This window comes from Microtus pennsylvanicus, chromosome 14 (assembly GCF_037038515.1).
Source record: "Microtus pennsylvanicus isolate mMicPen1 chromosome 14, mMicPen1.hap1, whole genome shotgun sequence".
NCBI lineage: Eukaryota > Metazoa > Chordata > Mammalia > Rodentia > Cricetidae > Microtus > Microtus pennsylvanicus.
In genome coordinates, this window is record NC_134592.1 from 12,650,580 (window position 1) to 12,676,745 (window position 26,166).

The 26,166-nt window shown below is 43.9% G+C and overlaps 1 protein-coding gene across 4 annotated transcripts in view; it reads right to left on the minus strand.

The window, feature by feature from the left end:
• Vrk1 (VRK serine/threonine kinase 1) overlaps nucleotides 1-19,313 on the minus strand; it is a 70,363-nt gene extending 51,050 nt beyond the window's left edge. For 3 of the 4 annotated variants that reach the window (XM_075947757.1, XM_075947756.1, XM_075947759.1), the window contains exon 1: nucleotides 19,202-19,313. The gene's annotated coding sequence lies outside the window, so the exon portion shown is untranslated. Of the gene's footprint in view, nucleotides 1-19,049 lie in introns of all 4 variants that reach the window. The other variant, XM_075947758.1, reaches the window with a different exon arrangement.
• Nucleotides 19,314-26,166: the final 6,853 nt, after the last annotated feature.

Below are 26,166 nucleotides of genomic sequence, written 5' to 3' on the forward strand. Positions count from 1 at the left end.
CCTAAGGCATGCTCGTCACCTCTTAGTCTGGGTGTCTAAGTTCTATAAGAAAAGCAAATCAGCTGACCAAGAAACACCAAATAAGCCCAAGGATTCCAAAGCATGGGAAACTGAAAGGCCAGAAAACCAAAACCAAATAGAACACAACCTCTGGCCTCAGTAAGCTATGGCTGGCTTCATGCAGACATCAGTTAGAATTCAGTGCCATTCCACCAGCTTCAGGGAAGAGCCAACAATCTTCCAGGTAAGAGACATTTCTAAACCTTTGACAGAACTGTTTTTTAAAGACAATGGGCAGCTGCAGACAGCCATGAGATCAAATCTTGCCCAGGGCATGGAGAAGAGTGGTACATCTTCCCATGATGCAAGTTCTCAGAGGCTGCATTTGTGAGACTTTCTGCTGTGCCTCACTTTGTTCATTTTCAGTGCACTGCTCTGGTACCCACAAATGACTGCACCAGAAGGCTTCAATAAAAGACCCCTTGAGGCTGGAGAGATGGCTCAGTGGTAAGAGTACCTGGGTTCAATTCCCAACTCACCATTGTGTGTAACTCCAGCTCCAAGGGATCTGACACCCTCACACAGATGCACATGTAGGCAAAACACCAATGCATAGACGAGAAAAATAAATAATTTTTTAAAGAATTTAAAAATAAAATATTTTTTAAAGAGTAATAAAGACTTCCTCTGTGGCATCTTAAAAATTGGGTTTAAAATACATATAAATTACTGAGTGAATGATTCAGGTAAAACCAAAACCATGTTTTTCCTCACCTCATCATATCCACAGCCCCACTGGCTCATATGTACTTTAAACTTCTTGGGGATTAAGTAATTTAATTACTTGTTTCAGAAGAAATGGCATAGTTAAGTCAGCAAAGAACTCCCTCACTCCTTTTGCTAAACTCTATCAGGAACAATCTGAAAGCAACATATCTAGACACAATTCTCTCACAAGGAAGCAAGCTAATCAGAAGCCGGCAGATGCCTCTGAGCAGTGCTCAGAGACATGTAAAAGTCACACACAGAGACTGAGTTCACAGAGCCACAAGCCACCAACAGGGTTTGTTCTCACAAATGTACAACTGAGACAAACCTGTAAGAATCGTCAGTAAAGCCAGGCAAGGTGGCTACACCTTTAATCCCAGCACTTGGGAGGCTGGGACAGGCTGAGAGTTCAAAGCCAGCTTGGTCTAGAGAGCAAGTTCCAGAACAGCCAGAACTACACAGAAAAACCCTGTCTCAAAACTCCCCATCACCCCCACAAAAAAGAAATTCTCAGTAATGATTAAAAAAAGAACGGGAGGGAGGGAGGGAGGGAGGGAGGGAGGGAGGGAGGGAGGGAGGGAGGGAGGAGAAGGAAGAGAGAAAGAAAGGAAAGGAGAAGAGAAGAGAAGAGAAGAGAAGAGAAGAGAAGCAAAGCAAAGCACTGATTACCAATACTATCTGACATAAAAACCCACAGTACAGGAAAGCACTAGGATCCCATTGGGGCACAAGACAGTGTTCTAGTTTTAGGGGAGACTCACTCATATCAATCAAAGGACAGCAAATATCCATGGCTAGATGGTATCTTTTGTAACATAAACCAAGTGAGTATCAAACTGCGACTACAGAAGGAAGCTCTGGAGCTGACAACCCCGGAACGTCATAGATTTCTTCCTGAAAGCACTAAGCTGAGCAAACTGTGATGGGTCTTCAACGACTGTCACACCTACTGTGCTTCACACCTAAGCTGGGAAGAGCTAGGTGACACTCACACTGCAAATCCTGGGAAAGGGAAGTGGGTATCGGCAGAAGAAAAAAGGTTTTCTAGTCCTATTTTTCACTTGTATTAGAAAATTAACATTAGACTATAAAAATTTTGTAAAAAAATATTTAAAATGTAGTATATATATTTCAACTTAACCTATTTCTAAAAATCAACAGCAGAACTCATATTGAATTGGGAACACACACCATATAAGCCACCTCCTTGCAACCACTTTCCCCTCAGAGGGAAGACTTCTGCCAGGCCTGCACATGCACTTCTCCTTCTAAGTTGATGCATGCAGTAGATAATCTACCCAGAGATGCCTACAGGTTTCCCAGAACAACCCCCCAGTGAGGAGGCCACTGCTCCATTCTTCACAGGGGCAGGGTGGGAAAGGGCAAGTTTGAGATGCTGCCTTCAGGGAGGAGCCCTACTCCTTATCTTAACACAAAGGAAAATGTTAATATGTTTGTTTGGGGAAAGTAAATGCTAAACCTTCTTGACAATTAGTTAGCTACTCAATATTACTAATACGGGTCTACAGCAGAAAAAAATATTACTGATACGTTACAAAGTATTTAGCTTTTAAAAAAGAACTCAGATGTGTTACACCTTTCCTGAACCTTCCTGTAAACTCTGTCCACAGCTATTCCTCTGGGGAATCCTGGTTCAATCTATCAATATCTTTCCAGAAGAGCTACTGAGCATTCGTCCTGATACAGGCTGGAAGCCCAGCTCTAAAGAGGATATCCTCAAATATGCTAGGAAAATGAAAACGTCTATACAATGAAAATGTGCTGGAGTCGTTTAAAACATCATGAAAACATGAAAGAACTTTTCAGTCTTTGAAAAAAAGCTTTGCATAAGAAACACACAAAAACACTTAAGCCATAAAGAAAAATAATAAATTGACAAAATAAAAATGGAAATTCAACCACAGGTTATAAAAAACAAAAGGAAAAGCACCATGAACTCAAAAGACAAATGAAAACTATCTGCAAAACATGACAAAAGGTTTGTTTCACATTACTGAAAGAACCCTTTAAATTATAAGGAAAAGTAGACAAAAGCCAACAAAGAGAAAAGAAGTGACAAGGACGGGCGGATTCACAGAAGCAGCACACCTGGCTTTAACAGCAGCTTCCTACAGGAATTTCAGAACTGATGAACGGCACAGTGACACAGTTCGGAGCCACACGATACTCACCCCTGCAACAGCTGTCGACACAGGGTCTACTCCACCAGCCCCTCCTAAAACCATCTTACAGCAGATATCATAGAACTTCATATGAAACATCCACCATCTATCATAACCTAACAAAATTAATCATTTCAACAACATCAAGAATTCCAGTCTCCCCAGTCTCCAAAGGATTCATTTTACATGAGGACTCTGCTATTCAGGACCCAAAAGCAAATCCTGATCTGAGTGCCACCTCCCTATGCCTTCCCTCACCCTCTGCTGTCTGTCCTGTAAATTTGAATTTGTTAAAGGTGACCCTATAATGTTCCTGTAGTTTTTTTGTTTTGGACGCTGTACTTAAATTGTGCTTTCTCGGGTGCTGCCATTCACTGCCAAAGGCTGCCATGAACACACAGCAGCTAAAGTAAGTTACCACCCCTTGCAGGAGGGGCACAGTAAGTACAGACAAAAGTTACTGGAGTCTCAGGACTTGGCACTGGTTCGGTAACTGGGGACAGAAGAGTCTCTCCAGTGGCTGCTGTCAGCAGAAGTGGATCAGCTCCACCACTATCTACCATGTGCAAAGCAGCAGCCATGCCCTTGGCTGGGATTTAGCCAGCAGCAGCAACCCTGGTTTTGTCTCTGCTTTAACTCCCTTCCCTTGGTGTCCCTGTGAGCAAAGGCCAGCTCCAGAAGCTCAGGAATGCTCTTTCATTTTTGAACATGACAATCTGGAGCATGCAACACACATGCACCTAAGGTGCTATAAATGTGACCCAAAACAAAACCACAAACTTCCTTAAAACATAAGATTTCTTTGTAACTCAACTGAGTGGTTCTCCAGCATGAACTCTGTAGATAACAACAGTGTCTCAATACAAAGTATGTCACATCTGCCAAACTATAAAAGTCCTTCAAGTTGCCAACATGCCCTTTTGAGACAAGGTCCAGAAGCCTTGGACAAGATGTTCCAGGTCCCCTTCCCCATTCCTATTACAAACCTCAGTCACACTTCTACAGGAAACCTTGTTTCTTTTTAGCTGAACATGACTATTTGGAAGTCCAAACTTCCTGGCTGTCACTGCCCTTGATGCTAGACAGTAGGCTAATTTTAAAGGAAAAGTGTATCCCAAGTTCACAATGGCATTTCTTGTTCACATTTAAATCAGTGTTCCCAGCTCCTCAGACAGCACAGGAGCCTTACTTTTCTCTTCCATTATAATCTTGCTTCCTAAATATTTTTACCTAACTGTAATGGGTATGCTTTTCTCTTTGAATTTTCAAAATTCTACACAACATTTATGAGGCCAAGGACATAGGCTGAGCAAGGTAAAGTGGATTCAGGAGGACATTATTACTCTCGTTTTCTTTCCTCACAAAATAGACATTTCTCAGCGTTGCTGCTAGGTAACAGACCGAGTATATTACCTATGTGTGCTTCACCTGACTTCTTTCATTACCAATACATCCTGAATGCTTGCAGCAAACAGGCTCAATACAAATACAAATTAAAATTATTGTCAAGTTGATGGTTTCAGCTACAGATTACTCAAATTCCAAGTCAGAAAATACACTGGGTTGCTAAGAGAATGAAGAAAAAAGGTACACCAATTTGGCACTATCTATCAAATCTGTAAATGATAACATCTTTGGTACCTCAGTTCACTGCTAGCAATCATCCTGTCTGTACAACTGCAGCATCCTGTAGCATAACAAATGACCAGAAACACCATCAGCTTATATCACAGGGAACTTAGCAATGGAACACATTTTTTTTTAATTTTTTGAGATAAGATCTCACTATGTAGCCTCAAAACTCACAGAGGCCTGCCTGCCTGCCTGCCTCTACTTCCAGTGCTGGGATTAAAGGCGTGTACCAACCGCCACTCCTGCCCAGAAAACAACTTTGGAAGTGAGGTCGCTCTACTTAAACAGCTATAAAGTGACCTAAAGAGAAGCTGTAAGTGAAAAGTACACATGTGTCTTTGAGCATCCTATTCACATAATGCAGACAGCCAACCGGCGAGCACTGTAGATACTGGGGTGTGTGTGACTGGCAATTCCAGGAGCTTTGAATCACTGTGTCAATGTGAGCACATATAATGATTTAATAACAGAATGCCTTAGAGGGAGGAAGTTTAGTCTTCATTTTTTAAACATTTATAACTGACTTTATTGTGTACCTGCATTAATTTTTAAAGTAAGCTAATTTTAAAGAATTCTTCATAAAAAGTAAAGCTTATTAATATCAATCGTAGCTTTTCAGTGCTCCTAATCTAGAACTTGCTGATGCTTCTGCAGAGCAGAACCAGATGAATCAGTCCTGCACACAGACTCAGGTCACACAACCAACGCATCAACTGTAGAATACAACTCTCACCACCTCCCTCCCAAACATAATCATACCTTCCTGCTTTGATAATAAAGTCTAAGCCACTCTTTACAAAATACTGACTCTACCTTGAAAACAGTAATACCTCTTGAAGACTAGTAACTGAAACTGAATATTGACATAACATTCCTACATTAGTATTATCAGTTATTTTTGCTCAATTAACCCTAAATGAGTAAAAATATGAGTAATTGAATCTACAGTGGGAAGATTCAATTAACCATTAGTACAACACACAGCTCTTACATACAAATGAATGTAACTAAACCCATCACTGTTAAGTGACTACACAGCAGGCTTAATGTTGAGCGACTTACACACATTATCTCTGATTTTATAATAGCCACAAAATGTAAGTACTGCAGTAAATGTGCATACAAGGAAACTGTTTAAGTGAAAGTAAATAATTTCTTCATGCCCTTACAACTAAGTAGCAAAGCAAACCACCTATACAAAGTGTTAACTGTTGCAAAAAGCTACTTTCCTGCCCCTTAAAGAGCATATATTGCAGAACAAGTCCTTTGCAAAAAAATTCATCCAAAGTTGGTAAAATATTCCCTTTAATGACTAATAATATACCCATAAAACTACTTGAGAAAACAAGAGCAGACGCCACGCTGCTGCAAGAGTGAATGGTAATGACCTGGGGGATGACAAAATCGCTGCTCGGAGCTTCAGAAAGAAGCTACTTTAAAATCACATGCTTACCAGGCACAGACAGGGCTTGTGCCTGTGGCACCAGCTACTTGGAAAGCTAAAACAGAGGACTCACATGGGCCAGGAAGTGTGAGGTCAGCCTCAGTAACAACAAATTTTTATGTGTTAGTGTGTGTACCCATGTGTCCATGTCTGTTGCCTGTGTGTGTGAATATACTGACAGAAATTTTGCTGGCAAAATAAAACTACTAGAGGCTATAAAGAAAACAAGTCGAGTTCGAGACCAGCCTGGTCTACAGAGCTAGTTCCAGGACAGGCTCCAAAGCCACAGAGAAACCCTGTCTCGAAAAACAAAAAAAAAAAAAAGAAAAGAAAACAATTCATCAGTCAACAGTGTCCTAAGACTGTATTCCAAGAGTCAGATTCCTCAGCAGTCCACCATGGAAACAACAACATTTTTGTTTTAACATCTAAAAAGCCCTAACAAAACTGACTACTCAAAAGTCACATTAGCTTACTTACTGAAGAAAGCAGTGTTACCAGGCTGAGTCTTTCAACTCAGCACTCCAGGGGCAGAGTTCAAGGTCACTGTGGTCTAGGTAGCAAGTTCTAGGCCAGCTAGAGCTATACAGTGAGACCCTGTCTGAACCAAGAAAGAGAGAAAGAATGAGAACAAAAGAAAGAGAAAGAGCCGGGCATTGGTGGCGCACGTCTTTAATCCCAGCACTCAGGAGGCAGAGGCAGGTGGGTCTCTGTGAGTTCAAGGTCAGCCTGGTCTACAGGAGCTAGTTCCAGGACAGGTTCTAAGACAAAAGTAACCTTGCCTCGAAAAACAAGAAACAAAAAAAAAGAAGAGAGAGAGAAAGAACAAGAAAGCTCACAAGCATGGGAACCCCACCTTACTGAGGAACCCCTTGAGTTCATTTAGTAAATGGACGGACCTATTGACAAGAAACCAGCAGACTGTCCTAAGAACATGCTGATGCATCCCAGGTCCTCCACCACCACCACCCCATGAGTTCAGTCAACAGTCCATTTCTCCAGCTCTTTTTTCTCTACCATAAAATGAAAAACTTGGAATAAACTCTAAGTCAGGCATTCTACCTCCTGTCTGAAGAAGAAAGAATGGCAGTTTGTTCTAGAAGCATGTGTGAACCACTGAGGTGCGCATCTCTAATCTGAGATACCCAGGGTTGGTCCCAGTGGACTGTTGGTCTAAGCTGAGGGACCCAGGGTTGTGTGCTGCCATGAGAGATCACCAAAAGCATGTACACAGCCTAAGAATTCTCTTGACCACCTGCTACTACAGTATGAACACTCCCTGAATAGAATGGAAGTAAAACGAATATGCCAGGTGGTGGTGCACTCCTTTAATCCCAGCACTTGGGAGGAAGAGGCAGGTGAATCCCTGTTACACAGAGAAACCTGTCTCAAAAAAATGAGAGTATGAACAATGACACATTAATCAATTCAATAAAAAAAATTAAAAGTGGGCAAAGAATTGAATAAACAATTGATCACAGACATGCAGGTGGCCTACCAAGCACAAAAAAGTATGTAGCAGATCATCAGGGAATGAAAACAAAGGTCACAACTTACTTCACTCTCACTAGGCTACTACCCTTCAGAGACTGAGAACCTCTGGTGGTTTTGCATCCACATTGGCAGGCTCCACTCCTATTACATAACACACAAAATACTTCTGAGGCACCCGGGCCTAAGTGTGAAAGAAATCAGGGAGGTTTCCTATCTAGACATAGGAGAGTTGATTCCAGAGTATCCTTGGGACCACAAGGTAGCAACAAAAGAGGACACAGCACTGACTGGAAGACAGGATGTGACTATAGAGTTTCAGTCACCCAAAAGTGCTCCAAGACTGAAGAGGCAAGTCACACTCAGAATGTATAAAATTCCAGCATTTCAGTGAGACACAGATGAGACAACTGATTAAAATAGGAGAAAGAGCATTTCTTTATTCATTTGTTTAGCATTTAGCTAAAGGCAGGAGGGTTGCTGCAAGTTTCAGGCCAGCTTGTTCAAACAATCAAGAAAATACTTAGCTAAACTACAGCATGTGGAGGCAGGAATGATTGGTGAGTGGAACTCTCATATGCTAATAGGAATGTCAGCTGGTCAACCACTTTGGAAAACTGACAGTATGCTAGGATCTTCTAAAGGTATATCACACATTATAATCAGCTATTCTAGATAAATACCCAAATTAAAAAAAAATATGTGCCAAAACATAAAAGCAAATGGATTTATTGTTATAAATGGTTGGGGTTTTTTAATATTTATTTACTTATTATGTATATAATATTCTGTCTCTGTGTATGCCTGCAAGGCCAGAAGAGGGCACCAGACCCCATTACAGATGGTTGTGAGCCACCATGTGGTCGCTGGGAACTGAACTCAGGACCTTTGGAAGAACAGGCAATGCTCTTAATCTCTGAGCCTTCTCCCCAGCCCAGTTATAAATGGTTGTTATAGTGTAAAAGACAATCACCGAGCTAAGAAAGATGTATAAATGAACTGGCTTTGCCTTTGCTATTGGAAGCTCAGCTAGTTTGGATATGGGATTAAGATTTGTTTTGTGAGACAAGATTATCACTCATGCAAAAACTACTGTAAAAGAAAACTGTACACTGCCAAGGATTCTTGTTCTTCCAGGATCTTTTAAGAAAATCTGATGCTCCAATGTGGGTCTCTGTCTCTGTCTCCTTTCATCGCCTGATGAAGGTTAATATTCAAGAGGATGCCTATATGTTTTTCTTTGGGTTCACCTTCTTATTTAGCTTCTCTAGGATGGCGAATTATAGGCTCAATGTCCTTTATTTATGACTAGAAACCAAATATGAGTGAGTACATCCCATGTTCCTCTTTTTGGGTCTGGCTTGGCAGGCAGGTCTTAGCTATATAAGAGAAGTAACTAAGTAAGCCAGAGGAAGCAAGCCAGTAACAATCATTCCTCTGTGGTCTTTGCTTCATTTCCTGTCCCAGATGCTTGCCTTGAGTTCTAGTCTTGGCTTCCCATGATGATGGACTGTTACCTATAAGACAAATAAACCCTCTCTTCCCTGAAAAAAAAAAAAAAGAAAAAAGAAAATCTGACTTAGAGATCATGGTTTCTTTAAAGACTTTTCTTTGGTTCTAAAGAGTGCCTTCTGGTCCAAAGAACTGTTAGATTATCACAGTAGGGCAGGGAATGTAGCTCTGTAGTAGAGGATTTGCCTCCCATGCACAAGCCCCATGTTAGAATCTATCCCCAGCACCAAAGGGGAAAAGGGAGTCAATACTTAAGCAGATTGTCATTTTGCAACAAATGTAATCATAATGAACCCCTTTCTGCTTAAGAATGGTTATAGGTCAGATGGCAAATCATTGGAAGAAGTCTGAGAAAACCATACACCACACTTCTAACAACTGCAGCTTTTGAGTTCTCTTAACCATCTCTCTTACACCCAGCCAAAAAAAAACCCTGACTTACGAGGGCTTTCCCCTTTAACAACTAGATACCTCCATCTACTTCCAGAACAACTTACAATCTTGGAGAAGTCCATACTTCCCAGGTTCATTAGGCCTTAATGGCCTGTTTGTCTCTATATAGAAACTATTACAAAGCCACTTTACTACAGTCATGCATTCTATGTGCCAATGTTATAGTTAAAGCAGAAAGCCAGAAGAAACAGGAGCAGAACACAGCAACCATGCCCTCTGTTGTAAACTCAAGAACCCACTACAGTACTGAGCAGTCTGGCAGCTTACGAAATATTTACATCTGCTCCTCCTTCCATCACTGTCCTTCCAGGTCTCCTGGGCTGCCTCTCTGTCCAGCTCCCTGTTCACACCAGTCTTCCTCTCAATCTGCAGACATGTGTATATGCTTTTTCCTACATTTCCAGTCTCAGCTGACAGCATTATCACATACTTAAGAATGAAACATCCAATCTGACCAAAAGTTGGGATTCTAAAATATCTAAGAATGTCAAAGTCAGCCGGGCGGTGGTGGCGCACGCCTTTAATCCCAGCACTCGGGAGGCAGAGACAGGCGGATCTCAGTGAGTTCGAGGCCAGACTGGTCTACAAGAGCTAGTTCCAGGACAGGAACCAAAAGCTACGGAGAAATCCTGTCTCGAAAACCCAAAAAAAAAAAAAAAAGAATGTCAAAGTTAGCTAAATTCAATAAAAGTGAATTTAACAGAATAAAACATAATCTCCCACAGTTGCAGTCCAAAACTAATTCAGAACCACAACGAAAGGAGAAAGGGGAAAGGATTATTTGAAATATTCCTGTGATGAAGGAGACACAGTTATCCTGACTTCTGTAAGAGCCAAGGAGCTCTTACAAATCCATGCAATCTCAGTCAGAGCTGGGATTAATGATGACATCCCTTTATCCACAGGCGTGAAAGCTCAGGATGGACAGACGTTTGAACATCCCAACTGGGAATCCTGCCCTTAACAAATACACTAGATGCAGATACATGGTTTCTTGGCTGCCTGTACTCACACCCATCTGTCAGGATGGCAGTGTGCCTGCTCACATGTTGGTCAAACTGTCACTAGGGCATAGGTGCCAAGCAATGATAGTTTTAAATGGGCAGCTTGCACAGCACTGTAAGAGCCTGCTCTTCTGGAGGGGGGAAATTCTGTGACAGTACTATGGAAGAGTCGCAATCAGGACTGTAACACTCTGATCAGTCTCAACATACAAGCAGTCAGGATCTGGACTATAGAAGAGAACCGGACCTAGTCAGTCAGCAGAAAGGTACTGTGAGCACAGGTGAGTGGACGCAAAGCTCTGCCGTGCCCACCTTGCATCCATACACACCATCCTGTCTCTTATGCAGCAAAAGCCTTTACTCAACAAGTCATCACTTTTAAGCAATGGAACGCTTTGTTTTCCAGTCTAACTAAAGCAAAAAACTACACTATTTTCTAGTAGTCTAACACTATGTGAGTTCTGTTTGCTAGCTGGTCACTTTTAAAGTGACAGAGTCTGATGTTTATATTTAACATGATCTTTTTTTTTATTGAGAAAAGGAAAAAAAAGTTTCCGCCTCCTCCCAGCCTCCCATTTCCCTCTCCCTCCTCCCACCCTTCTCCCCCTCCCTCTCCAGTCCAAAGAGCAGTCAGGGTTCCCTGCCCTGTGGAAAGTCCAAGGTCCTCCCCCCTCCGTCCATATCTAGGAAGGTGAACATCCAAACTGGCTAGGCTCCCACAAAGCCAGAACATGAAGTAGGATCAAAACCCTGTGCCATTGTCCTTGGCTTCTCATCAGCCCTCATTGTTCGCCATGTTCAGAGAGTCCGGTTTTATCCCATGCTTTTTCAGTCACAGTCCAGCTGGCCTTGGTGAGCTCCCAATAGATCAGCTCCACTGTCTCAGTGGGTGGGTGCACCCCTCGTGGTCCCGACTTCTTTGCTCATGTTCTCCCTCCTTCTGCTCCTCATTGGGACCTTGGGAGCTCAGTCCAGTGCTCCAGTGTGGGTCTCTGTCTCTATCTCCATCCATCAGCAGATGAAGGTTCTATGGTGATATGCAAGATATTCGCCAATATTGCTATAGGATAGGGTCATTTCAGGTTCCCTATCCTCAGCTGCCCAAGGAACTAACTGGGGACATCGCCTTGGGCTCCTGGGAGCCACTCTAGGTTCAAGTCTCTTGCCAACCCTAAGGTGGCTCCTTTAACTAAGAATTGTGCTTCCGTGCTTCCCTATCCAACCTTCCTTTTCAACATGATCTTTTAAATGCAAGAAACAAATGAGATTCCCACTGGTGAGCACAAAGGGACAAGGTTTAATTTGTATGAGAAAAGAAATCAAGAACTTTAGTAGGTAATAAACAGAAGCCAAGTAGTTTAAGTCAGGAATTAAAAGCTTAGGACTACTCCCCATCACACCCAACCAGGAGCTACTCTAACCCAGTTACCATCCTACCGGTAAAGAACTTTTGGATGACAGTATCTTCCTAAGACTAAACCACATCACAGCATTAGGAGCCAGTGTTCTTCATTTGGTCCTTACGATCTGGAAGAGCAGCTGAGCATCACCACCCACCAAACAGGTCAGGACATACTTACAGAACACCTGACCGCCCTTCTCTGTCATCACAAATAAATCTGGTCCCACCAACTTTTCTCAACGGATTTACTTATCAACTCTTTTATCACCTCAGTGATTCAACTCTCAGACCCTTTTCACATTTAGTCCAAAAGTCATCTACAACAACAAGCCAATGTACTCCATTCTTCTTTCCAAGTGCAATTTGCTACAGGTAGCACTAAGGAGTCTTAAAGTCCGGACTTGTCAATATCCATCACTGAACACAACAACAAGAGTCTAAAATGTACCGTTAGCCTTTGTTATATTCTGAATAACTGCCTCTCAAAAGTCCTTGTGGTACCAGCTTGGGCACCAGTCCAGGTAACACTGAGAGGTGGTGAAACCATTAGGAGGTTGGAGAAAGGTCACTGGAGATGTGCCCTTAAAAGTGACATTGCCCCCTTCCTGTTTTCCTCTGGTCCCTGGACACTAGCAGGAAAGCAGCTTCCCCCATCACTCTTGCCACAATCGTCTTCCCTGCCATGACCCCACAGTAACAGGGCCAACCAACAATGAGCTAGCATCTCCTTGAGCCAAAGTAACCTCTCCCTGGGTTATTTTGTTCCGGTGACAGAAAGCTAACATGTGCTCCTAGGAAGTACTAGAGATAAATAACACTACAAAATATCACTCTCGTAGTTTTCCAACGGAACTCTGTCACACATAGTGGTAAATCAAGAGCCATGGTTATCTCTGGTCCTCCTTCACATGGCCCTCAAAGTCTTCTCTTAATACCATTTCCTGCTCAAACGTCCACCTGGTCAGCTGTTTCTACTCATCAATAACCATCCAGTCTTAAACTGCACCTCCTTCACTCCTCACTCCAAAATACCCAGCTCCTACCTGTGACATGACTTTGCTCTACACATATCCCATTTTTGTCAAGACTCAGGTCATTGTCTACCTACATATATCTGTAGTCATATTTACTTAACTGCTCACTCATTTCCTCCCATCTTCATTTTGATATTCAATTTATGATCTATGGCCAACTGATTGTTTTGCAAAGATTTTAAAAAGTCATTCTATGGAGAAAGAGGAGTCTTCAACAGATGGTATGGGAGTAAGTGGACATTCACAGATGAAACAAAATGAACCAGGATTTAAATTCACATCATGTACAAAACACTAGCCCAAAATAGATAGAGACATGAGAAACAGGAACATAAAATTGTGGAACACCTATAAGAAAATCTACAAACATCCTCCTGACCAAGGGCTAAGCACAGAATTCTGACGCCAAGGGCACAATCCACAAAGGATGTGTGTGCTGCAAAAGACACTGCAGGAGAATGCAAAGACAAGCCAGGGACTGAAAGAATATACTCACGAGGCCTGCGTTTGGCAAAGACGGATCTAGAACATATTTTAAAAGCTCTAAGAAAACAAACAATCCAATTATAAAGTGGGCAAAAGACTTTAAGATTCAAGTCATCAAAGAAGATTAGCCCTAGGGAAGTGCAAATCAAAGTGAGAGCTGGATCTCTCAGTGATGGCGGGACTATGAGTGTGGCTACACAAGCAAAGTTTGGCAGTTCCTTAAGCTGAGCACACACCACACAGCCCAACAGTTACTCGTGGGCATTGATCCTAGGAAAAACGGAAGCTTTACGCTCACACAGAACCTGAAAATGAACACTCACACCCTTCAATGGCTACATAAGATGAAAGACAGTCATACAATGGATAAGCAATCATTAAAAACTAGCAAACTGACAACTCAGCACCAGTAACTAACTCCTTATTCAAATTCCGGCTTTCAGATTGTGTTTCTACACTTCATCGAGTTCACACATCCACGTAACCACCACCACAATCAGAACATGAGACTGTCTTTCACCCAAAGAAACAGCCCCAACCTAACAAACACTAGCCTGCCTTCCATTTCTACACTGTTGTCATTGAGAATGCTACAAAAAACAGCTTGGCTGGTTACTTTCTAAGTCCGAGCTCCTACACCCACATGGTACAGGGAAAGAACCAGCTCCCACAAGCTGTACCCTGACCTCAACATGTAGACCCATACTCACATAATAAATAAATCAACATAAAAAAAAACCTCAAGGATTTTTCCCTTTGGTTTCATCTAAGGTGCTTAAGAAAAACTTCTAAGAAACCAAAACCTCTGTCTCTTTCAGGTGAACCAGAATAGCTGTCCTCATTATCACCCTAATGTCTGCTAAGAGCTGTTCGTGGCTGAATGTTCAAATGTAATTACAATCTCACACTGAGCATGGTCATGAATGTAGCGCCTCCATACATGGCACCTTCCCCATGATGATGTGCAAGCTTCCCTCCCAGAGAAGGAAGGAAACTTGTTTGGCGGAGAACAGGGCTCTGCAAACTACCTGCAGAGCTCTGCTCCTTGCACGAAAGCCTCTTTCTAGCCTTTTAGAATCTCCTGGCTGTCCCCAGCCTTCAGTTAGCGCTCGGCACTGAGCCCCCTGTGAGCTCCCTGCTAACTCTATGTGCACCAAGAGCCACTCCTTTTGTCAGGACCTGGTGTTCCACTGGATGATGGGGAGCTCTTTCTGTTTGGGGCTATTATAAAGTGTCTACAAGTATTAATGAAAAAGTTTTTGTACAAATGCAAGCTTTTATTTATCTAGGATAAATGTCCACAAGTGCAACTGTGGGATCTTATGTTAAACCTTATGTTTAAATTTTTGAGAAGCTGGGCAGTGGTGGCGCACGCCTTTAATCCCAGCACTCGGGAGGCAGAGACAGGCAGATCTCTGTGGGTTCGAGACCAGCCTGGTCTACAAGAGCTAGGTCCAGGACAGGCTCCAAAGCTACAGAGAAACCCTGTCTCGAAAAACCATAATAGATAGATAGATAGATAGATAGATAGATAGATAGATAGATAGATAGATAGATAGATATTTGAGAAACTGCCAAATTAATTTCAGAGTGTCTGTATCTATACATTTTACAGGACCCACTAGCAAGTTCTAAGAAGATAAATTTCTAAGTCATTACTTCTGAAATATATTCTACAAGCCTAAAAAAGGGGGGGGGCCTAAATCTTCTGAATATATTCTACAAGCCTGGGGGGGAAAAAAAACAACAACAAGGCTAAATCTCTTAAGCATTATAACCCGAATTCAGCTTTTACAAAACACAATTTAAAAACTTTTCTGATGTCTAAGAAAATATTTTTCATTACCTCCAACAGAGAACTTGTAACTATACAGAATCTGCACACTGATGGCCACTGTCATACAGAACACTAAATCGTGGGGGTTTGGGGAGCATTGATATCTACAGTAAAACAGTAAGTTCAGTCCATGAAGACTAAAGGGTCAAACACACTTTCTAAGTACTCAGTATTCTGAGACAGGGCCACAGTGCAGCAAGACAGAGGAAGGCCAAAACACATACTTGGTAAAGTAACTTGAGAAATGCAACCTCAAGAAAAGCTGTCATTATCCTGGTTATAAGACTCCAAACTCAATTGTTTTTTAATCTTATGTAAAAATGGACAATTATATAATGCGGTCTCTCTGAGGTTCTTAAAACAAGAAGCTAAGTCTAGAGATGAAGCTGCTCACCGATCCACAGCCATCAGCCGCTGATTCAGAGAACTCTGACGCAGACAGCAGTTAGAAGGCCCTCGTTTTTAGTCCATGCAACCACTCCTGATACTGAGCTATCTGAGGTGCACTTCCTTCCAGTGTCAGTGCGATGGATGCTTTAAAAGTACATGGCAGAACATTCGAAAATTTCCAACTAATTACTTTGCCACTTGATTACTGACTTCCATTCAGTCTCTCTTCCTACTTAATGCACGTGACTTACTGATACATAATTGATTTCATATAGTACTACTCTAAAAATATGTCCAGCTCAATTTCTGAATCCTAGAGCACAGATTCCCATCCTTTGGACCAGACACCCAAAGTCAGGAGTTGATGCGGACTCATCAAAATGCAGTCACCAGTCACCTAATAGCCTGTCAGACGATGACTGAGCGCAGAGGAGTCCCATAAAATGGTGTCCCCCAGGGACACTGGAGGCAGTCAACTGTACAAGTCTACTGTGATGTCTGCAGTTAATTAGTATAAGCATACTCTGTGATGGCCACAGTCAGCCTGTACAAGCTCACCTTTTTCATGTTGTTGATTTCAAGGCAGGGTCTCACTATTGTAGCTCAAGCTGGTCTGGAACTATGTAGACCGTGCTGGCCTTGAACTCACAGTGATCTTCCTGCCTCTGCCTCCCCAGGAGCTGGGACTAAAGGCTTCTAAGCACTGTTACAGTTCCTTCCACAAAGTTCTTCTGTATAAGCATACTGAGATAGCCACACAGTCCGTCTGATAATATGGTATGTTCAAACATCTGTCATTTAATAATACAAGACTACCTCACCTGAGGCCTAACATCAGTTTTCCCAAGTTGACATACATATTACACCTAAAAAAATTCTTAAGTTTATTAAAGAACGGCAATAAAGTGTCCTTGTCATTAGTTAGTACTTGTTGGTAAATTTAATATCTACTCTGGGGTCAGGACACACCTCATACCACCCTAGGCTCTGAAGAGTTTCTTTTAAAGCATTGCCTAACCAGGTGAGGCATGCATACTCCCCTCCGCCACCACCAGCACCACCACTACACATAACTGGACACTTCGGTAAACCAGGAAGATTGCTGTGAGCTCCAGCCAAGTTGAAATACGCAGTGAGTTCTTGGGCAGCCTAGACTACACAGTAAGATCCTTCTCAAAAAACTGAAATTAGCCGGGCGGTGGTGGCGCACGCCTTTAATCCCAGCACTCGGGAGGCAGAGGCAGGCGGATCTCTGGGAGTTCGAGGCCTGCCTGGTCTACAAGAGCTAGTTCCAGGACAGGCACCAAAGCTACAGAGAAACCCTGTCTCGAAAAACCAAAAAATAAATAAATAAATACTGAAATTAAGTTAATAAAAATCCATCAAGCACTACATATACACTACCCAAAAGAATGATGCACTTGAGTTTGAGCACAAAAATCCCAGGCAACATTTAGAAATACAGTAAGACTATCAGGAAAGTGCACCAAGTCACTTCAAGGCAGCAACCTCGGCAACACGGGGCTTGGACACCATTCTCAGAGAGATTAAATGATACTGGCCATCCTTAGGGCTTTACAATGACAACTGCAAACACAGTCAAGGAAACGTGGGCCAAAAGTTTCCCCACTGAGCTCAGGGCTTGGCTGCTGAAGACACCGCCCTTCTAAACTCATCTCACCTCCTTACCGCTCTAACAAAACAGTAGGATAGAACAGGTCTGTGCTTAGCAGTAGCCATGTGGTCTGGTCTCAGGTGAGGGAATCAGTCTGTGTCCTCTCCCTCTCAAACAGAACCTTGACAAGCATGAAAAATACCCTACCGGCCTAATATACAGGCTCTCAGTCCACCCAGTTACCAGTCCACGGGGACCCATCAGGACCAGCTTCCCCGACAGCCCCGTTTCATCCTCACATTCCCAGCTGGCTCACAGCCTGATGCAGAGAGAGAGAGATAGAGAGAGCGAGAGAGTGAGAGAGAGCCTTTGCTCATTTGCATGAACTCAGGAGTCACCCCTCCGCATTTGATGCAAGGTAAATTCGACTTCCAAATCTGTTTATCTTTCAAATCAAAAATGCCTTTAAGTTTTTTATTTTTCAGATCAAATCCTATTCATGGCACGTCTATTAGAGAGGTCTTTAAGGGGGGAAAAAGTCAAAATTTAAATCTTTGTCTTCTCTAGACATCTGGGACAGTCATTCATTATTACTTCACGTTAGTTCTCAGAGTTAAGAGAAGCTGGCCTATTTCCTGTAAGAAGTTTAATTTTAGGGCCTGTCAACATTTTAAACGCACTGCTGTTATTTTTAAAATATACACAGGCACACTTGAATGAGACTCGGCATAAGCTTTCCATATAACCATTCCCTGGGCACTCGATAACTTATTAGATGCCAGGCTCCCTGCTTAACACATCAACTCCATCATCTCATTTGTTTAACAAATAAGACTCTCATCATTCCTGCAATGCCAAGCATAAGCAGCAGCCATTACAGCTATCAAAGTGATATCTGTACTGGATACTAGCGCTGCACCGAATCACTAATGCCTAACACATATTTGTTATCCAACTCAACCCGTGTTCCTGGGTTAGCACAGACACCATGAGCGAGGCTGAGTCGCGGCGGCTGCCATCTGTGGCGCCACAAGGAAAGCCATTATTAAGTGATGTCAACTTGCATTCCTTTCTACAGGTAGATGAGCATTATCTTAACTGGTCAGCAATGTAATGCCTGTCATAATTGTAAGTTCAATCTCCTCCAACAATATGATTAGCATATCACAAAAAAAAAGTGAGATGCCTTCTTCCTGAACTCTTAAAAATAAGTGCTGTTCCACATTGTGGTTTTTTACTATTTTGAATCCAGACTCAACAGATGGGCAATTCCAGTTTGAGAGAGAGAGAGAGATTAATTAATGAAGCTCTTCAAAGATCCCCTAAGTTTAATCACCACCTTTCCAACAGCAAAATCGTCTTTCCAAATTGTTCCAAGAGCAGCAGGGGAGGGAAAGGATGAATTCATACAGAAAGAATGGCTGACTTTAAAGATAAGACAACAGAATAAAAAACGGGTAACCTCAACAGGACTAGAGCGTGTCATTCTCCTCATCTCTCGAAAGACACTGGCGCAGTTTTACACCTAAGGCTATTCGGGCTGGAAACGGTCTAAAATAAACTTTGACGCTGGAGGAAACCTAACTTCTGCCTTTGAAGACAGGGAAATAGAGCACTTGCGATAGAGACCAGAGGAGCAACACAAGGAAGAAGGCGGGAAGCTGGCGCCCGTGGGGTGCGCCTCAGGGCCCCGCCGCACCGCTGCTAGAGGAGGAACGAGCTCAATCCGGGTCTAGGCCCCTGTCATCCCTTGTCCGCCACCCCGGCCCGCGCCCCGTTTCGGGCATCCTTCAAGAACCTGGCTTCCCGCAGCTCCGTGAGCAGGCTAAGAAGCGAGGGTTCCCGGGCAGGCCCGACTCAGCCGCGGTGCCGCCTGAGGCCTGAACGAGCAGGCGCCGCTCTGAATTGACGCGGTACCCATCGTCCCGCCGCCACCCCCCAGCTCCCTACCCAGAGTTGCCAATCAGTCGTCCACAGCGTAGTACGAACTTCCCGCCGCTTCCCTCGACGCGCAACTTGTCTACGGAGCTGTCCCCGCCACACCGTGCAGTACTGAGCCTTCCCATTGGCTGAGAGCGGCGGGAAAGGCGGGGCGAGAGAAAAGCCGCGCTTCCCGGCCGCCTCTGAGAGCATGCCGGGAGTTGTGGTCCTTACTCTCGCTCCATGCTGGGAATTGTAGTCTTTGAGCAGCAAAAATAGTCGGGGGCGGGGGGGAGTGGCTCTGAGCCCGAGGACTTCTGGGAAATGTGGTTTACAGCCCAATGACTGTCTTAAACAGATAGTGTGGCTCTCGAAGCCGTACGAACCTAAATAAATATTACCAGAGCTAAGTGAAGCTTGATTTATTAAACATATAGGCAAAGAGACTTATTTCAGATTTTGAAGCCCGTCTTGGTGTCAGTTTGCTCTGTTTCACCTGTCTCCATCTTCCTAGGAGTGGAAAGAACCGGCTAAGCCGCAATTTGGATCTGAGTCTTCTGAAACCCTGGAAAAGGCTTTGGGTTTGGGTGGTGTTATTGTTTCTACTATTGTTTTACCAATTTAAGATTTGGGGTGAGGTTGTTTGTTCCTTTTCCTTTTCTTTTAGACAGGGTCTCACTAACTCTAGCTATCCTGGAATTTACTTTGTAGAATAATCTGACCTGAAACTCAGAGAGATCCACCTGCCTCAGTCTCACAGGTGCTGAGTGCCACCACACCTGGCCTGTGTTGTTTTCTTAAAGCGGATTCTAAAAAAATAAAAAGAAAAAAAATAGCTCCCACAAAATCTAAGTCGCTTGCCAGTGTGCAGTGTAACATTGATCTTCATATTTTTTTTTTTTTTTTTTTTTTTTTGGTTTTTAGAGACAGGGTTTCTCTGTGGTTTTGGAGCCTGTCCTGGAACTAGCTCTTGTAGACCAGGCTGGTCTCGAACTCACAGAGATCAGTCTGCCTCTGCCTCCCGAGTGCTGGGATTAAAGGCGTGCGCCACCACCGCCCGGCTTGATCTTCATATCTTGAATCCACTGCCCTCGGTAGTTCCACCTACTCCAGCTTCTTCTGCGTCTTAGGTTCTGCTGGTGCAGCTGACCCATAAAAGAATTGCACTGTGTGTCCCACTGCTCCTGGGCTCCTGTTGAATTTAACTCATGGGGGACCCCGAGAAAAGAAAGGTCAGCTAAAAAAAGTGATGTTTCAAGCCAGGCGGTGGTGGCGCACGCCTTTAATCCCAGCACTTGGGAGGCAGAGGCGGGCGGATCTCTGTGAGTTCGAGGCCAGCCTGGTCTCCAAGAGCTAGTTCCAGGACAGGCTCTAAAAGCTACAGAGAAACCCTGTCTCGAAAAACCAAAAAAAAAAGTGATTTCTTCCCAACAATGACACAATCAAAGAAGTCCCTTAGCAGAAAAGGTCATGCTCCCTGGGCCTCCCACAAGTACGCAATGAGGCCCCTGTGATGGGGGGCGGGGCTAGAGCTGAAAACACAGTGGCTGCCTCTGAGCCACAAGTTACTGCTCCGTCCTGTGTGGCTCCAACCCCACACCTTTCTCAACAGCCTCATCGAATAGAAGCTCTCCTCCACGGATCCTCTCGTGGCATCTGCTTGCTGTATACACCCTGACGGAAATGCAGGCACAAGGTGAGCTCTTGATGAATATCGGTCAGTAAAGAGGTCTCAAGATTCACACATCTCACGAGTGTGAAGTCCCACAGCAAGGCTCTGTGGTCGGAATGCTTTGAGTGAAAGGCATTCTGCGCGTACAAACACACACACATCTGAGCTCGGAGTGCAATTCGCTTGTTACAGTGTGACCGTGTTTCCCTGATCTCACCACAGACATGCAGAGAAAAAGGTCCCTGTTTCCACACTGACTTGACGATTGGCTGACCTCAAAGCACAGTTAAGTCAACGACAGTGCATTGTCTGTGGGAACAGAACGTATCCCAGAGCTCGTGGCTCTGGCACCCTCAGTCCGATGGCTCCCGGTTAAACACTGCTTTGCTGCGGCTATGTTCCAAGGCCGTTGCCAACACCTCCAACACCACCCACACGTGCTGAGAAGTCCTACCAGTGCCGAGCATGGCAGGAGACCAGTCCAAGCTGCCGCCATGGTGACAGCATGTCTGAAATACCGCCAGTCAGGATGCGGCTCCTGGGACACAGGAGACCTTCAGCACATTCTATGAGTTGATAGATTGGTGTGAAGGCCAGGCAACCTACTACTGAGCTTTCGAAATTAAGAGTTGAGCTCCAGGGGAAAGGTTTGAGAGCATAACCCTGCTATATATTTTGAAATACCTCTCCAGCCAGACCTGGGAGCACACGCCTTTAACCCCAGCACTCCTGAGACAGAAAGAGATAAATCTCTGTGAGTTCGAGGCCAGACTGGTCTAGACAGTGAATTCCTGGACAGGCAGAGCCACATAGTGAAACCTTGTCTCAAAAAATCAAATCATAACTAAAAACTATAATCCTAACAAATATTTTCTAACATTTTCTGTGAACCAGGGGTTAGAGTATCCACAAAAGATGCTCATGTAATTTATACTTCAGGACACCCTACTATCTGATAGACAGGAATTATACTTTTCTGTACATTTTGATTTAAGGGTTCATGTTTCCTGAATCTGCTTTTGGACGTTCTTCTCTTGGCCATTTTATACACAGCCTCAGGCAGTTCCTGTAAAGAAATCCTTCCTAGTCGGGTGGTGGTGATGGTGCACACCTTTAATTCCAGCACTCAGAGGCAGAGGCAGGTGGATCTCTGTGAGTTCGAGGCCAGCCTGGTCTACAAGAGCTAGTTCCAGGACAGGCTCCAAAGCAACACAGAGAAACCCTGTCTCAAAAAAAAAAATCCTTCTAGCAATAGAGATGTGAAGAAAACAGGGTCACAGCTAAGTCGTGGGACTCTTAGATCAGGGCCATTGAGGATCAAGCAGGTGATTCATATGGAGATTAGGGGGTGCAAACAAGTTTTCCGGGAGGAAGACTAACTACAATTTGGTGTGTAAAGTCTGCATTGGCTTGCCACAGAGCCAGGCCCCAGGCTACCCTCTTTTAGTTCTGAGAGCCCCTATGTTCCTGATAACCCTATACAGAGACAGGTAGAAATCAACAGCAGGAGACACTTTGGGGGAAAGAGTGGAGGTCGGTGCTGTTTTCCCTCTTGGTGGAAAACCAAGCAACCAAGAGAGCCATTAGGAAGAAATACTGCCCTGGCAGGCTGCCACCAGGTGCTGGCTCCACCCAAGAGTTAGTCCTGGTCCCTGTTTTCATCTGTGGAGTGGGAACAGTCATCTTTGGCTAACTAGCAATTTGCCTCTCCCAGACCAATGAGAGAAAATGAGGTTAAGCTTGAGAAAGGCTTTGATCCCTCTGGAACAAAGCCACTGAGTGTCCTTACTAATTACAGTAACGCAGGGAAATACTGACCCTGGTAAGGAGGAAAATGAGGAGGGCGAGGAGCAAAACACGTAGGAGTCTCCAGCCTCCGTTTGTACTCATCCAGGCCTTTTGAGCATCTCCTATTTGTCAGGCACAGTGTCCCAATACATTTAAGATCTAGTGGGAGAGCTAGGTACATGCACAAATTCCAATAAACAGTATGTTATGAAAATCTATTACTTGTAACATCCGAGCTACTACGTATACTACGGTCCTGTAGTGCCTGTACTATGTGTACTACGGTACTATGCTTGTAGAGTACCAGGTTTGCCAGGCAAGGGGCCCGGAGATTGAAACATACACACACAGAGACACATACAGAGACATGGGTCATCCTTGAATTCCCCAAGAATGCCCCCTTTACTGTGTTCCAGGGCAGCTTATATAGGGATCCTTAACTGATAGCCACGCCCCAGCCAAAACCTACCAGAAACCACTCCCCTGCTCAGAGCAGCTGCAGGCTCAGGAAGACAAGTTGTTTTGCTCAGAGCAGCTGCAAACATAACAAGTCGTTTACAAGAAATTCAGGGTCTGAGGATCCACAGTCCCCAACAATTACTTTCTGAGAAAATGATCTCTTATAATTCTGCAAGGCAAATTATATAGGACCTCAGTGTCTAGATAAATAAACCAAGCTCCAAAGTCACCAAGATAATTAATCTCAATTGTCTACTTGATAAGATCTGGAATTTCCAGGCGGCAAGGATCTTCCCTATTATCTTAACTGGGATGGGAAGACCCGTCCACTGTGAGAGGCACTGGCCCCTGGCTGGGATCCCCAACTGTAAATGGTGAAAGGACTGGTGCAGGCATTGCTCTCTGCTTCCTGATTGCAAATTTGGTGTGAAGAGCTGCTTCAAGCATTAAGGCCCCATCCCGAGGGACCTCACTGTGAACTATGAGCCAGAGTAACAACTTTCCTACGTCAAGTTTCTTTAGTCAGGGTATTTTATCCCAGGAACAGAAGAAGTAACTAAGATGATCATGAACTGGCCTTGGTCCATTAAAGGCTACTACTGTGAGGGCTAAAACTATGTTTTACGTTTAAATCACCACGCACAAGAGATCTATAAAACAAAAATGCCGGGGCTGGAGAGATGGCTCAGAGGTTAAGAGCATTGCCTGCTCTTCCGAAGGTCCTGAGTTCAATTCCCAGCAACCACATGGTGGCTTACAACCATCTGTAATGAGGTCCGGTGCCCTCTTCTGGCCTGCAGGCATAGACACAGACAGAATATTGTATACATAATAAATAAATATTTTTTTAAAAAATGCCTCTAACCTGTAAACCCCACTTGCGCTTTGACGACTTCCAGGAATGCTGGGGGCTCTTGTTCCCAAAGAGTAACAAACCACATGCTTTTGCTTCTGTAAACAAGCTTGGTGGTCCCAGCTAACAGGATGTGCTTCATCATAAGTCGCAGGAGGTGTAGATGGTGCTTTTTCTCCATCCCATGATCCTGCTGGACTGGATCTATCTGCCCACCTGGTCCCTGCAACCACTTATGAAATAACCAACCAGTCTTAGGCTTTATTTCAGCTACAACTGTTCGGCCAATGGCTCAGGCTTCTTACTGGCTAGCTCTAACTATAAATTAACCCATTTCTATTAGGTTATATTTTACCATGAGGCTCATGGCTTGTTACCTCATATCTTGCTTCCCCAGAGGTTACATGGCATCTCTCTGACTCCATCTTCTCTCTCTCCCTATCTTTGTTTTGATTTCCTGCTGAGGTATATTTTGCCTGGCCATTGGCTGAATAAGCTTTCTTCATCAACCAATAAGAGAAACACATAGTCACAGCATACAGAGGACATCCTACATCAGAGAGGTACGTAGGCAGGAAGTACATCAGGATGTATACTTGTCCCTGATTGGATGAAGACAGAAAGTACTACCCTTGTGGGTTACGCCTTATAAGCCTCTAACTAATGTACTTTGGTGCCATACCCTGGCAATCCCAGATACGAACCTGGCCAGTGTCCATCATCCCAACTAGTATTTTTTTTAAATATTTATTTATTTATTATGTATACAATATTCTGTTTGTGTGTATGCCTGCAGACCAGAAGAGGGCACCAGACCCCATTACAGATGGTTGTGAGCCACCATATGGTTGCTGGGAATTGAACTCAGGACCTTTGGAAGAGCAGACAATGCTCTTAACCTGTGAGCCATCTCTCCAGCCCCCCCAACTAGTATTTAATCATCTTAGGGTTTCTATTGCTGTGAAGAAACACCATGACCACAGCAAGTCTTATAAAGGAAAACATTTAATTGGGGTGACTCGCTTACAGTTTCAGGGGTTCGGTCCATAATTATCATGGCGGGGGAATGGCAGCATGGAGGTAGACATGGTGCTGGCTACATCTTGATCAAAAGGCAACAGGAAGTGTCTGTGACACTGAGTGACGCTTAATCAAAAGAGACTTCAAGCTTGCCCACATAGTGACACACCTTTAACAAGGCCACACCCACTCCAACAAGGCCACACCTCCCAATAGTGCCACTCCCCATGAGTCAATGGGGGTCAATTACATTCGAACTATCATATTAATAAAGCTTGCTTCAAATTTGGATTAAAAGTTGTGGTTGTGTTCTTATTCTTGCCCGGTAAGATTAACACCACCCTGCAGAGTTGACTGTTCCAAGTCCTTACAGATGTGGTTTACACCTTCTGATATGGGAAAATGTAAGGAAGTCAGAGCTGCTATGGATCCAGCGGGCATCCGCAGCACCAGCCAATACCTGCTAGCTCAGCCTGTCAATGATGTCCAAGTACTTAACTTCCCATGTTAAGTTCCTTTGTCCCTAAAATATCTACCATGGTTTCTACCTCCCACGGTCAACTTTGTTACACGAGAGAAACTGGCCCCACAAATGCAATCTCTCGCCAATTTTTCAATTTTAGTTATGTTATTTAATTAACTAACATAAACTTTGGTTTATTTATTGTGTGAGTTTGAGTGCATGCCATGGGGCACATGTGGGGGTCAGAGGACAGTTCGCAGGAGTCGGTTCTCTCCTTCCATCATGGGGGCTCTAGGCTAAAACTCAAATTCTCAGACTTGGCAACAAGAGCCCTTATTCACTGAGCCACACCACCTGCCCTCTCTCATCAGTTCTGAGATGCATGCTCATCACATAACCTCTGATATCGGGACAGCGCTTGTAATCTGTGCCTGTCGGAGTCAACAATGGTCTCATTTCTCTGTTAAGGAGCACATAATAAAGTTGGATATTACACAGGATGAAGACATAGATCTAATGAGATGCTCAGGTGCCCGCGACTTTGTCATCCTCCCAGGAAATCCCCTCCAGGGCATTTCTACTCTTCATTCTCTTCACCATACTATGCCACAGATCTTACATGCCCCGAGTCTTCGCGGGTGGACCTTCCTTCCTGCTTCATGCTTTTGTGAAAGCAAAGACAAACCTCTCTGGAGAGAGAGAAACCGGATGCTGATGGGAGCCAGTGTGGGTTTGTGAAT